The 14,522-nt window shown below is 38.8% G+C and overlaps 1 protein-coding gene across 11 annotated transcripts in view; it reads left to right on the top strand.

Annotated features, from left to right (window-relative positions):
• LOC134209017 (uncharacterized) overlaps window positions 1–14,522 on the top strand; it is a 304,043-nt gene that overhangs the window by 200,996 nt on the left and 88,525 nt on the right. The window lies entirely within an intron of this gene.

Raw genomic sequence — 14,522 nt, 5'->3', positions numbered from 1 at the left:
CATATATGTTTCGTCCAGGGTGAGACGACCCTACGTTGTGTTGTTTTTTTGTGGTGGACTCTCCGGGCGACGATTAAGGAAAACTTCTTATGTTAACTGGACTTCTTGATTTATTGCCTCCGAGAGGCAGCGTGCCAGCTCGGAGGTTACGTTATAAACACTGTACGATACATAATGGAACGTACACACGGTCAAGCAGTTCGACCAACATTGACTCCACCTCTCGTCTATTCAAACATCCATCAAGTTTTACCAACAGCGGCACGAACAATCAATTTATTCGACCAACAATATCACACACGAACGACCGAAGCGACAACTTGAGCACCAACCATCAAAAAATATATGGGGGTTTGTGCAACTTCACTACAAACGCTCAAACATGTGCGGCGAACCTTGACTCCACCCCCGGCAACTCAAACCAAAATCAAACCGTTTTAATTTTTTCCAACCGAGCCGCCAACTGTCAAATGGTCGTTCGAACAACTTCACACACGTTCAAACAAAGCAGCAACCGAAGCGTTTTCTTGGGGGTGGAGTCAATGTTCGTCAAACTGCTTGACTGGTGTGTACGTTGCATAAAGTGTAGAATCGCCTTTTATAGGCGACTCTTAGTACGGCAAAACAATTATTATTATGTATTACAATTATTGGGGACGTGTGCACAAACATTCAAATTTAAATCTAATTAGACTATCTGCGCGCCAACTGCTAAGCAACATAACGCGAGCAGTTGGCGCGATAACAGAGAACAACAAAAACACACATGAATAGCAGCTCACACGCTGCACTGTCGTCGTCGTGCTTCAACAGCAGCTACATCGATGAGCGCAGTTCGTGATCGAACACGCGACTGTTATATTTATATATAGATATATTTATTGAAGAAATGTCAGCGTCAGTCTAATGCATAGTAGAAATATTGTGATTTTTAGTAAAATTGGGGCAAAATGGGCACTTTAAAGCAGTCTGTCCAGCACGAAACCCCGCGCAATCGATTCATCGCACTTTTTTCCTTCAGGAAACATGTACTTTCTGGAAATTTTGCAGCGTCAGCTAGAGTAATTGAATTTCGAGCCTTTTGCTTTTGAAAATCCCCAGTGTGCGTTGATTGCCAACCGTTTGACGTCTAAAATATAAAAAGCAATAAAACTGAGCCTAAGCTAAAACCATAGATGACCCCTTCTTTGAAAGCGTTTAAAGTTCATGAAAAATTTTATCAATTTTAGTGCCTCTTTGTGTGTCTTTTTTTAGAAATTTTCTTTTTTTTTATTACTCTTTATTATGTTTTTTTTTTATGGAAATCTACTTTTTTTTTGCTTTTTATTGATTATTTTGTGGAAAAATTTAATTCTATTTAAAAAAAATTAATTTCATGGAAAATTTTGTAATTGTTGATAGCTAATATTGCTAACATTAAGATTTGAAAATAGCTTCATGATTTCGTTCAGCGTACTCTTTATTATGTTTTTTTTTATGTAAATCTACTTTTTTTTTGCTTTTTATTGATTATTTTGTGGCGGCGCAGCCAATATTTTTGATACTGCACGACCGTACGAGGCAGGTTTAAATCTGAATTTGTTTCGAAATTCCGCGGAATTCCGTTAATTTTCGTTAAAAGCAAGTTTTTTCTAGCGAAATTTTTGTAATTTTACGAAACGAAACAAAATCAAGAAATCAGATTTCGCCATGCTCAAATTCTGCGAAATTTCGCGGAATTTCGTTTCGAACCTGAAAGCCTGAAACGAAAGTTTTCGAAATACCACATATGTCTTAGTTCTTCAGTTTTTTAGGAATCCTACAACCCAATAATCAGTCGGATAATCAAATTCCGAGATGCCTTTTTGCTCTAATGACTGTTACCGGGAAGAAATATTTTGGGTTTTGTGAGGATTTGAAATGAATTAGCTTATTCAGGTAAAACTCTATGTGGTCGGAAAAAAGACTTTATGATGGCTGCATTCGACCAAGCGAATTGATTTTTACTTTGTTTTTTTTTACTAAAAAGTGTGATGCGATTTTGAAATTAATCAAATTTGCTTAACATGAACATCTTCAAAAAAGAATTTCGACAACGAAATATTTGTTGTGTTCAAATTGTTTGTTGGTCATTAATTGATTGGGAAAGAATGTTGCTCAGGGATGGGAAAAATAAAATTTTCAAATAATCGAGGATGAGCAACACTCTCATGCGATCACATATCCAAATTATCAATTGATAAAAACTCGCTTTCGATTTAAACACTCACTGTTACTTTTTGAACTTATTTCTCTACAAAACACAATGCCAAACATCAGATTTAACTTGATTGTTGACATTAAACCCTCCTTAGCCGTGCGGTAAGACGCGCGGCTACAAAGCAGGACCATGCTGAGGGTGGCTGGGTTCGATTCCCGTTGCCGGGCGAGGCAGTTTTCGGATTGGGAATTGTATCGACTTCCCAGGGCATAAAAGTATCATCGTGTTAGCCTCATGATATACGAGTGCAAAAATGGTAACTTGGCTTAGAAACCTCGCAGTTAATAACTGTGGAAGTGCTTAATGAACACTAAGCTGCGAGGCGGCTCTGTCCCAGTGTGGGAATGTAATGCCAATACGTTTTGGGGCCTTTTCCCCTACTAAGTTTTTTCAACAATCTGATATTACATGGGCTATCAAAAATGTACAATGTACATCATAAGCATATGGAGACGCATGGTGCTTTGCTGCAATCACTTCTTGCGAACAAACTTGTTGGGCAACATTCATCGCATCTGTTAATTAAATAACTGTACAAGTATGCTAGCATATGTTTGGCATTTTGTATTAGGGAGTGGAAATCCTACGTCTTTGGGCGCAAGGCGCTTCCTGCTTTAAATGGCGACTTCGATCATCGACCAACCCACTTCAGAGGTTGATTATATTGAGCCTACTATGTCCAAGTTGGATTTGTCGCGATCCGAATAGGTCCGATGGCAATTTCGGCCACCAACCAACCTTTTATTACTATTGTGATTCTGATAATCGAGTCCAGTAGTTTTATCAAACAATCGACAAACCCACACCAAATTTGCTTGGTTCGTTTCCGACCATCAACAAACCCACCCAAACATAGGGTTTTTCTTGTTTCAACTAAGGTACACTGGGGGAAGTGGAAAAGGAAAAATCGATAGTGCATGTTTGAATTAGTGTAAAACCAGTTTAAATGATTAAAATGCATTCAATCAAAATGGGCTATTAAAAACAGTCAATTTTGCACCAACTGTGCGGTAATTCATACCATTTTGGTCGCTTGAAATTTATGGAAATATATTTTAATATTAGGAGTTGTTTTTCCACTTACCCTAGTGGGATGGGGTAAGTGGAAAACCCATGTTGCCTTGACCTTCAATAGTGATGAGTAGTTACATATAACTAAAATCAATACGATAATTGCTCTGAGTATCTTTTGTGGAATAATTTCATTACCTTAACGGAATAGATCCTCAAGGAATTCTCGTAATAGCTAGGGGAGGGATGGTTTTGCCTTCTCGGTCACTAAGTGTACGTAAAGTCTATATGTTCGCCCCAAAGATGAACATTTTAAAGGAAAAATGGGACTTATAGGGTGAAAAACTAATCAACTTAGTTTAACGAATTGAGATGATGTCTGTATGTGCGTATTTGTATTTACGTGTGTGCGCAAAGCACGTACAAAATTATCAGCTATTCTTAAGCACTTGTCCTTAACCGATTTGTTCTCATAAAATTGCATTCAACGGTGAAACTTGTTAGGAATAAAAATTAATGTGAATTATACAATATATTTACCTATCAGTGCTATTTTTAACTTTCTTATATATTTTTTTTTCATATGTAAAACATGTGAAAGGCATAAGTACCGATAGGTGGATTAATCAGGCATTTTCTCATTTATATGAGTCCAATCACCACTGGAATCACATTGATAACAAAGAAGGAACATATAAAGATTCACAGCTATCGAAATAAACCCTGGAGGGATGAAAAAAATTGCGTAATTAAAACATTATCCACTTCCCCCGCAGTGTTTGATACCTGGGGTAAGTGTAAAATTTTTGAATTATTTGCTTTCTTGGTACAAACCACTACCAATTGAATGGGATTAGTTTAATTGTATTGTAATGGTCACCTGTGATATAAATTCACTTGAAAAAAGAACAATTGGTGCAAATAAGAATTAATTTTATGAATGCAAATATCAATTTTTCGCGAAACCTAAAATTACAGTTCAAGCGATAACCGTGTTAGTGTATGTGTAATACAAATTTCAACATAGTATTAGTGTGAGCATCAAAGTATAACATTGCATGATGCTATGATGTGGTAAAAACTGTAAAGAATGTACAATTCCAATTTTTCGAGTCAATTTTTACACTTACCCCCTTTTTCCACTTCCCCCAGTGTACCTTATATGTCAGAGCAGAGATTGAATTTTACTAATAGGTAATAGAAAGTTATCACCAGTTTTCAAAAATTCCTGGAAGAGTTTTTTTTTGCAATCCACATAGATTTTCATGCCATGCTCCTGTACCTCGCTGGTCAAATATTGGCTTTTATTTGAAGAATATACTCCAGGGTCTCACTATCGTGTTTGCGTAACTTTTGTGGTAGTTGGTCAACCCTAGGGGCTTTGTTGTTTTTAAGCTGGTCAATCTCTTTCAGGATAATCCTTGCAATGTACCGTCAATCTTAATTGGTAGAGCTACGGCATTACCAAGCGGGTTTGCTTCCCGCCGGGCCGGTCGATGGGATCTTTTCTTGTTTTTTTTGCGCATAGAGTATCATTGTACTTGTCATACCTACAATATACAAATCCATGCATTTGATTGACATCGAATGATCTCAATTAGTTACTAACTAAGGAAGAGCGTTTAGAGCAATGAGTTGGGTGTAAATAACAAGCTTTTTGAAGTACCATTAGATCAAATTTGATGACCCACAATATAATGCATGGAAATAATGGATCTTTCGATAAAGATTTACAATCCTATATTCCAAGTTAAATTTGTATAAAAATGTTTCCGCTGGATGAGTCCATGCCGACAATAGCAACGCATGTTTTGTTTATTATTGGTTTTCTAATCAGTTTTTAATACTCCACATCTGACCCGCTCTAAATAAAGTCTTATACTGACCGTCAAAAAGTTAGCTTCCTTCCATTTCAACTCACGATCAACATTCCTACGGTTGCATGTTGGTTCTTAACTAAACATGATTGATCGATTGTCAGATGTAACTGGATATCAGGATGTTAGTATAATTTTTTCCCTACATATTGGGATTAACTTTTTTCGTTTTTGGTTATATGTGAGAGAACAAAATGGTGTTAAATCATGAAGCTCAAACTGTCAGTCAGATTGCTGACATGTTTCCGACCAATCTTTTCAATTTTTCAAGTAAAGGAAAACAACATCATTCCAAACTTCACACTTCACAGAGCAGCTGCCGCATCCTAAATTTTGCTACGATTGACCCCATTCCCATAATACTAAGAACTTATGCCGTTCGGTTCTACACTTACGTCCAATAATTCTTATTCCTACCGGAGGCGTGTACACGTGTGCAATTCAAGTCAAAGTTATCTCCATAGCCACCAGCCAGCGGGAAAAGTTTCTACCTGTCCCATTTCCGAGTTGAAAAAAAAAGAGAAAGAAAGTTAGACACAAATCCAAGTTCGTCGCATTTACTTCTCCGGGAAATGTTTTGCTTTTCATGCTACCAACCGGAGCAGATTCAACATCAGCAGCGGAGGACGGACAAAGTTTTCGCTCATTTTCATGCTTGTCTTTTGAATGTGCCCAAGAAGCTGGAAGGAGATTTTTTTTTGAGCTGAAGATGTTGTAGAAGAATGACGTTTGCTATTATGTCTTCGTTACCGTCATAGTCGTCATTTCATCGCTGTAAGATACGATGTCTTCCACATACAGCTAAGCAGGGAGGAATACCCAGAAAGTTCCCTAACAGAAGCGTCAAGGCTTGAAAACATTTTCGGGACGCTAGTGCATCTTTTTCACTTCGGTTGTATTGCATTACCGACATACTCAGCAGAAGCATTGCCTCCAGGGGGTTGGAAGAATTTATAGTCGTTCCGGTGGGTTAGTTGTGTATTGGGTGTGGAACATTACAACAGCGATTTACGTGGGGATTGCGAAGGCAGGAGCTGAGAAGTTCTGTAAGAAGTGAGAAAAGAATAAAGAAGAGCATCTAACAATTGAGGTTCTTGTTTTATATCGTGTGAGTATCGAAATCTGTTGTACAACTAGGAAATCCAATTTGGATGGCAAGACATTGGTTGTATTGCGGGGAATATTCATTGCAAGTGTGTAAATAGGTTTACAGGGTAAAGATCTAGATAAATGGTTTGGATGGATAGGTTAGGATACTAAGGGTAACAATTTCTAATTTAGTTTAGTTTCCCATTCTATTGTCATACCATGTATAAAAAATAATTATCATTTTATAAACGAATTTTTATTAAATATCCTTTCTGTACCATTACGTATAAGCTTCGAGTTGAAAAATGAAGAATCCGATTCAATTTGCTTTCTACCACTTATTTCTATCGCTTTTAATTTATCATAAATTTTAGTGTGTTTGTTTGTATTTTTTGTCAAAAGCTTTTATCTCCATTCTCACGCTAAAGCATTATGCACTGAGACTGCAGTTTTAGCTTTCCCACCCCAGCCAGCCTCATAAACCACATCTTCTGCTGTGGAGCGTTCACTTTTCGCAGCTGTTGTTTTGTGTGGTTTCCTCAGTGCTGCTGTTTTTGGCATCAGTGAAGCGGGAAAACTGTTCATTGCGGCCGCCTTGGAGTGATTAATGGGAGGGTATCATATTTCACTTCAACCGGAACGCCTCTTTCTCAGCACTTAATAGTTTGGAGAACTTGAATGGTCTCTTTGCGCCCTTCATTTAATTTCCGGCAGGTCAAGTCTGTTTGGTGCTGTATAAGGTATTACAGTGCATTGTTAGAGCAACATTATTCACTTGTAAGTTACATTCATATCTGAGAGAAAAAAAAATACGAATTTTGAGCTGTAGAACGACAATAATATGGTCACTTCCGTAACTGTCCTCATTAGGTCCCCACCGGAACTGTTTCCAGATTGACTACCTGAATGAAACGAAATGCATTTGGAAGTGCGAGTTTTGCTTTAGTCAAACGAGCAATTAACAATGAATCACAAATAAAGAACGTTTGATCCTTGACCGCAAATTTCGCACGAAGGCAGGGATGCCAGATTTGAAGACCTTTTTTTTTATCTCTGTGAAGAAATTTATTTCGTGAAGATATTTTGAAGACAACTCTAATTATTTTAAGAATTGTCTAAATGTCACCTCCGTTGTCCACTCATGAGGCTGGGTCAAGACAATTATTTTTCGCTCAAAGCAAATGAAAAAGTGCCAAGAATTAACCACTTTCAGAGACATTTCTTGTCCCGTATCGGTCTGAGTGAAGGAAAAAAAATCTTATTGCAGCCATTTCGTCATTTTATGTCATATTGGGCTGGTTTTACCACTGTTCTGCTCATACGGATCCTAGAATCTAGAAATGTTTTGACTAGTGATGTGGTCCTCCTATCCGGAGTTATTCCGGTGGGTCACTAGGTCAGATGCAATAAATTCCTTTTTTTGGTGATATAAGTCCAGGAAAATGAGTAATATCGTCCCTATTTATTCCATTCCGCTAGATTTGTATATAAAAATTATATCAGAACCTGAAATCATGGTGACACATGCTTCAGAAATGGCCAACAACAGGTTACTTTGAAGTGACCCTATGGGGACCGGCCCCAAAATGGCTAGTTTAATATTTTCGCTCCATATTAGCAATTTCGGTATTAAACTTCAGCATTTTGCAAGACAAGTGGAAATCCGAAATCCGGATATGATTCTGAGAACATTGTCCACCCTGGGGCCCTTGAGGAAGCATCAAAATCGGCCATTTTCGGAATGTCACAAACTATGGCAATATGGGTATCAAACTTCAGAATTTTGCAAGACAAGGAGGATTATGACATCCGGATATGATTCTGGGGACATTGGCCACCCTGGGGTCAGTTCCGAGGTCCTTGAGGAAGCCTTCAGAAGCATCGAAATCGGACATTTTCGAAATGTCACGAACTATGGCAATATGGGTATCAAACTTTAGCATTTTTCAAAACAAGTAGAATTTTGACCTGCGCAGTACATAAGAATCTTCTCCATTCGGCTCGGTTCATGGCTACACGTTGCCAACCACGCAGTCTATGGAGGGTCCGCAAGTCATCTTCCACCTAATCGATTCACCTTGCTTGCTGTGCACCTCGTCTTCTTGTGCCCATCGAATCGTTGTCTAGAACAATTTTAACCGAGTTACTGTCCGACATTATGTCTACGTGCCTGGTGCAGTCGTTCGAATTTCGCGGTGTGAACGATGGGTGGTTCTCCCAACAGCTGATGCAACTCGTGGTTCATTCGACTCCTCCACGTACCGTCCGCCATCTGCACCGCACCCCAGATGGTACGCAGCACTGGTCCTCCACGAGCATCATCCAGGTCTCGTGTCCGTAGAGGACTACCGGTCTAGATATAAGATAGTTAGTTTGGTACGGCGGCGAACTCTATTCGATCGGAGTTCAAAGTACGTACGATTTACAGCCACTATGCGTCTCCAAATTTCTCGGCTGGTATCATTTTCGGCAGTCAGCAGTGAGCCAAAGTACATGAATTCTTTGACCTCCTCGATTTCGTCACAACCGATACAAACTCGTGGTCGGTGACTTACGTTGTCTTCTCTTGAATCTCTTATGACATCCGGATACAATTCTGGGAACATTGGCTACCTTGGGGCTCGTACCGAGGCTCTTTGGGGTTCTTCCGGAAGCGTCAAAATCGGCCATATTTGAAATGTCACAAGCTATGACAATACCCGATCAGGAATGCATAACAAAATTACGGTGTTGAACTTAGTCTGTAGATTAAAAAAACACCTTAATAAAGTTAAAAAAAAAACATAACAAAATTATAATTCAATTCTATCAATTACTGTTATTTAAAACAACGTCTGTTATAATTAGGTAATTCGATAAATATGTGTCTTCGGCCAGTTTTATTCCATATCAAAATTATAACAACATTAGTTATGTATATTTTCACAAAATAATTGCCTACATTTTTTGTAGACATCGGAAAAAATAGGAGGTAATCACCTCCAGTATAACTTGAATCCGCTCGATACTAATACATAGCTGGAACAAAGTTAATTGCCTACATTATGTATGAAAATCCGTCGTGGTAACGTACCAGATTTCTATGCGTGATGTAGGCAATTGCGTTACGGCTAGAGCTATTTTTGATATATTTTTTGTTATTTTAACAACTAACCAGTCAATCTTATAACACATTTTGTTACAATATTTTTCTGAAATAAATAACTCCCCTTGTTATAATTTTGTTATGCATTATTGATCAGGTATGGGTATCAAACTTCAGCATTTTGCAAGACAAGTGGAGTTATGACATCCGGACATGTTTCTGTGGATACTGAACATCCGGAGGTCAGTTCCGAGGCTCTGATAGGCGCTTCAGGAAACATCAAAAACGGTCATTTCCAAAATATCACATTGTGACATTTTGAAAATAGTCAATTTGGATGCCTTCGGAAGCTCCCCAGCAAACATTGGAAGCTGGAAATAGGCTTATACATTAAAAATATGCTTCTTCAGCTCAGGGTGGTCAATATCCCCAGAACCAAATGCTGTGGTTTGATACTTATATTGCCATTGTTCCATCAACTGTTAACGCGCCCTCGTCCCATCGAGCACTTTAACGATTCGCTCGGGGAGATGACGGAAGCTTTGTGGCAAGTGATTGGACCTGCTGTGTAAATCAAACCGCAACGGTCTGAGCTCAAAGCGGAAAGGAAAGTTCGGAAATAAGAAGCGTTCGTTCATGTACATTCCGCGTTCGCGTCAGAACTGGCGCATCACCGAATGCAAGGTGAATGCCTTGGTGAATGAAAAGAAGATCCGCCGAAAGTGTTTGATTAAGCGCTACGATGTAGGATGTAGTTTTTTGCATCATCGACTGTTACATGATGACAGCAAACACAAGCCGACGTCCAGTAATCTGACCCAAGTCGCCTCGGTTAATTTTCATCGCAGACTGCCTGGAAAAGTATTGTTAAAGTACGTTCGCGTTACTGTGCATGGCAAATGAAAATAAATCACAACGCACGCTTTCCTTGACGCAGGATCAACCTCAACGCTGATGGAGCACAGTTTGTGGGAGGAATTGAATCTCAAACAGTGAGCAATTACTATTGCGCATCTTATGGACTGGTGGACAAGGACGATATGAGGAAGATTCGGTTGTATTTTTGGCTGATGTCGCCAGTGCTCAGACACCAAGAAAAAGTTTCTACCTTCTAGAGATACACACAGTGCAAAGTCTGGATCTCTCTACGCAAACGTTGCCAGCGCCGAATCTGCCAAAGCACTTTAAGCACTTGGCTGATCTACCAATAGAGTCATATACTGCAGTGACACCCCGAATTCTGTTGGGCATCGACTGCCCTCGGTTAGAATATTCGCTCGACTGTAGAGAGGGTAGTGAAAATCAGCCAAAAGCAGTGCTGACACGATTGGGCTGGGAGGTTTATGGTCCTTGCTCAATGCCAGGACAAGCCCCTGTGAAGACGAACGTTTCGTATGGCTATCATATCTGCCAATGCGAGGGGTTGCATTCGGCTGTAAAATACTACTTTTCAATGGACAACCTCGGAGTACAGCTAGTTCGAAGGCCGTTCTAAGCAAACACTATCCGCAGGAAGTAGAGGTACGAAACCTGTCTACTATGGCGGTACGAGGAAGTTTGGCTGCCGAAAAGTAAATCCATGGCCATGAAAAGGCACGATTGTTTGAGTAAGCGTATGGGTCGGGAACCTAAACTTGCTAAGGATCTGCGGGGTAAAGTTTTGGACTACCAAGCAAAAGCATACATCCGCAAACTATCATGCACAACGGACGTTCGTGGTATCAGCCGATTTTCCCGCTTGTGAATCCTAACAAACCCGGTAAGCTACGTAGGGGAAAAGGTTGTAAAATGAACACGTTAAGGACCTGCGTTGAATTCAATCATAAAACGAGAATAACTTGCTAGTTTTACCACTTAGACCAACAATTTAACTCATATTCTTATTGCACTGAACATTGTTTTCGCTAATAAACATCGTTTAACATAGTTTTTCTTCGAAATAAAAAACAACGAAATGTCGTATGTACAAAAAAAAGTGCGGGTAAAATGAACACTTCCTGGTGGTAAAATGAACATCGATTCTAAAACCATTTTGTAACATTTAATTTTCATTTTTTTCAACTCCAGCACCGTAAATATAACCAATCAAGATTGCGAGAGCCTTTTGAAAAATCTGGAATATCTTTTGAAAAGCTCCTAATTATCAAAATAATAGAAAAGAAGAAAAGAAAGTTTTGGTATATCAGTTATTTTGTAATTAAATTTAGATATTCAAAGTTTTATCTTGATTATTTGATATGGTTTGTCTCTTGAACTTCCGCTTTACAATTGCACAACTTTTATCATAAATTTGTGTAAGTTTGATACAAGTGTTCATTTTACCTGCATACATGCCATGTGATAAATAGTCTTCCTATCAGAGCTTTAAATAATCGAATATTTTTGGTGAAGCCCATCGGCCTTCTTTGTCACCCTCACTTCTTACAAATTCATATTCGGCTGAACATTGACAATTTCCGATCAAATATCAGTCAGTGAGAATTTATTTAGATTTCGTAAACTAATGAATTACTGTAAAACTAAATACTTAAATGATGATTTCAACAATTACTCACATAGATCTGACCCCGACGTTAAACTGAGGAACACAGCCGGATGACACCATCTATGCATCTGGCTCCAGCATAAAATTCACGTTATTATTTTGCTGTGGGCGTTATTTTCTGATACAGTATTGTTACCAAATATTTAAATTTGTTTTGCACCGTACTAACCGTGTTGTGTTGAATGACGGTCTTATTACAATTAAATTGAAAATCGAACACATTTTTCACAGCACGGAATAGGTGGTATATAGGGTAGAGAACCATTTGGGCAGCACCCCCTATTCCCGTCAGCAACGTTCATTACTCGAGCGCATTACAACCGAATTACTTGGTTTTTAGTACATGCACGGTGCTTCATTTACCGTTATTATGAAAATAAATATACCATTCAATCTGCAGTCGTCATTCGATTCCTACTATAATTCTACGTTTCTGGACAAATTTTCAAAAAAATCGTTGGCTAGATTTTTGAGTTATGCTATTTTTAAGTTTTTTGATGAAAAATGCCTTGTAAATCAATTAAAAATCCATAGCACAACGTAATAAATTGCAAACGAGTTTTTTTAATGCAAAATCAATTAAATATCTATCTGCTTGTATATAATGGTCGTACACTCCATGTTATCCGGAGCAAAACCGACTGTAATATCTTGTTCTAGGTCGCTCGTTCTAGGGCCGCCAGTCACAGATCCCCCGGCACGCCTACAACACACGCATTTTACGCGCATCTTCCAGGATTGCACACAGCCAGCGAGTGCATGGTCTACCCTGGAGCCAATGTCCTCTTCCAGGTTCTATGCTAAACATGACTTTTGCTGGTCTCTCTTTCGGCATACGTGCATTATGTCCACCCCACTGTAATATGCCGTATTTTAAAAGCCTGCCAATGTCTGCATTTTTGTACTCTTGGCGCAATTGATTCAAGCGTCTGAGCCATTCTTAATTTTCCACCGCACTGCCAAGTATTTTCCACTCAAATACTCCTAAAATTCGATGTTCTGCATCTTTTAACGACCATGCTTTATGGTCGTACATGGCTACTGGACGAATCAACGATGTATACAGAGCTAGCTTTGTCCGTGTTTGTAGGCTGCGAGACTCTAGCTGGCTACGAAAATCATAGAAAGTTCTACTTGCAGCTGCAACACGTGACAGCTGCAACAGGTGAAAACCTCGCGGATAACGTCATAATCACATATAATGAGTGTTCCAAGATATATGAATTCGTCGACAACCTCAAATCGCATCCAACCCATTCAACCTCGGGACTAACACCGTTTGGGCTGCAACGCTCACTGCCAGCCACCAGGTACATAGTTTTGACAAAGTTCATGATCAGTCAGTCCTATTCTTCCACTCTTCCGTTTAAAAGATTCTTCCATTGCACTGCAATCTACACCAATGATGTCGATGTCATACGCAAAACCAAGGAGCATGTAAGACTTATTGATGATGGTTGCCTTTCTTTGCACACAAGATCTTCGAATTGCACCTTCCAGAGCTACGCACAGTTGTTCCACTATAGGGACAGGGGAGTAAATTTCATTGAGAAAAATCATATGGTTTCAATCAAAATTTTATGAAAAGTTGCAATTAACATCATATTTTTAGAAAAATATATTAAGCTCGTTTAGTGGAATGTATTAAACCGTCTAAGACGAATTAAGTACTGTCCATTTAATTCCACCAGTTAATTTTCGTTATCTTTGCAGATACGTATTTCGACCACAACTGTGGTCGTCTTCAGTGTCTTGTACTTCAAGTCGAGTCAAGTACAAGACACTGAAGACGACCACACAGTTGTGGTCGAAATACGTATCTGCAAAGATAACGAAAATTAACTGGTGGAATTAAATGGACAGTACTTAATTCGTCTTAGACGGTTTATCATATTTTTACCATAATGTATCAACTGAAACTGTAGTAGAGTGTATAATTACAAAAAAAGCATACTACCTTCACTATTGGTGCTACCTCCACTAAAGGTGGGGTTATCATATTGCTTTAAAAGAAAATGCTTATTTTTTGTAGGTATAGAGATGTAATTGATTTTGCATAAAAAATTGTTTTCAAATTATAACGTTGTACTATGGATTTTAATCGCTTTTTGGGCGTTTTTCCTCGAAAAATTTAAAACGGCATAACTCAAAAATCCCACCAACGATTTTTTGAAAATTTGTCCAGAAGCGTAGAATTATAGTAGGAATCGAATGGCGGCTGCCGATTGAATGGTATATTTATTTTTATAATAACGGTAAATGAAGCACCGTACATGGTTAGTTTCTGTCAATATCTAGTGATGTACGAACAATCAAGCCATTTGGTTGGAACGCGGTCGAGTTATTAACGTTGCGGACGGGAATAGGGGGTGCAGCCCAAATGGTCCCGCTCCCTAGCGATAATAGTAATAAAATCATTCAAATCGCTCAACAACAATTACTCCATCACAGAAAATTAGTCCTGAACTGATGTTTTTGTTTACTAATTTTGAATTGTCAGTGGGGTTCACCGCGCGCTAACCCCAGAGATGTTAGCCACCATTTTTTCCCATTGGATAGATAGGTGATGACAGTAGGGTGGAGGAACAGTTTTTGTGCCAAAAGTCAACATAATCAAGGCCAATTATGTTTTCTTTAAACGCAGTGACCATTCTCAGTTCTAATCAAATGAATGAA

Source organism: Armigeres subalbatus, chromosome 2, assembly GCF_024139115.2.
Source record: "Armigeres subalbatus isolate Guangzhou_Male chromosome 2, GZ_Asu_2, whole genome shotgun sequence".
Classification (NCBI taxonomy): domain Eukaryota; kingdom Metazoa; phylum Arthropoda; class Insecta; order Diptera; family Culicidae; genus Armigeres; species Armigeres subalbatus.
This window is presented reverse-complemented; position numbering and strand designations above follow the sequence as displayed.